This window comes from Lutra lutra, chromosome 4 (assembly GCF_902655055.1).
Source record: "Lutra lutra chromosome 4, mLutLut1.2, whole genome shotgun sequence".
Taxonomy (NCBI): Eukaryota; Metazoa; Chordata; class Mammalia; order Carnivora; family Mustelidae; genus Lutra; species Lutra lutra.
In genome coordinates this window covers 48,062,112-48,063,113 of record NC_062281.1, presented here as the reverse complement: position 1 = coordinate 48,063,113, position 1,002 = coordinate 48,062,112, and the positions used below count along the sequence as shown (strand labels likewise).

At 35.7% G+C, this 1,002-nt stretch overlaps 1 long non-coding RNA gene across 1 annotated transcript in view; it reads left to right on the top strand.

Annotated features, from left to right (window-relative positions):
- LOC125098600 (uncharacterized) overlaps positions 1-683 on the top strand; it is a 3,156-nt gene extending 2,473 nt beyond the window's left edge. The window contains exon 3 of the long non-coding RNA XR_007126894.1: positions 560-683. This is a non-coding gene — a long non-coding RNA (uncharacterized LOC125098600). The remainder of the gene's footprint in view (positions 1-559) is intronic.
- The last annotated feature ends 319 nt before the right edge of the window (positions 684-1,002 follow it).

Here is a 1,002-nt window from a genome sequence, read left to right as displayed (position 1 = left end):
AATAAAATAAATAAAAAAAAATACTGAGACCAACGTGTAATAATTATGGCACTGTTGTAAGGACTCAGGTAATTACATATATGAGATGCTACAGAACAGGGTGAAAGAAGGTATTTGATTTTTCTTGAGGTCCTTGGAGAAAGCACCATGAAAGTACTGGTTTTCAAAGGGTATCTTGAAGAAATTGTAGAAATTGACCAGTCAGATAAGAAAAGGAAGGATATTTCAGACATGTGTGCCATGGAGGAGTAAACATTACAAGTATCTGAAGAACTACAAATGGTTTGTCAGGCCTGGACACCAAGGGGGTGTGTAAAGTAAGGTTAAGGTCAGATGTTGCAGAGATCATATCAGGAAAAGTCCTGTGTGCCACTTCAGGCTTTAGACTTTTTAGTCTAAAAGAATTTTTAGGAGGAGGTAATTGAATTTTCATTGCATTTGTTGTATGTTTGCCAACTCTGTGGAAACAGTCACCTTTTAGAAGTGCTTATATTTTTTACTTCAATGTTCTATTAAGCATTTAATATCTACTGTTTTTTGGACCTTATATCTGTGCTAGTAAAATAAGCCTGACAAAACAGTTCCCCATATGGACTCATCTGGGTACCTGTGGAAATGTAATCACTTTCCTTGTCAGGTAAGTTTGTTATTCCATCTCTCATCTGTAAGGTAGGCTTCTCTTTTAAGAGTCAAAATCATGAAGAAGTTCCTACTTTCATATCTTAGTAGTGATAGCTTCTTAGTTGGTGCTCTTCTTAGAGAAGGTCTTGTTTTTCTATCCTCAGCAAGTTAAAATGTAGAATATCATTCTCCCCTTTAGAGTGTTAATTAAATCTGTCCTCACAACTCTTGGCCCTTGCTGTGTGTGCTTCCTGTCACATACTTCCTTTCTTCTCACAATTTCACAAAACTAATGAACAATCTCAGAATTACGTGTGAATGGAGAACAGAGAATCCAAACGAGATTAAAAGAAAATGAATAAGAAAGCCAAAGGAAAATAA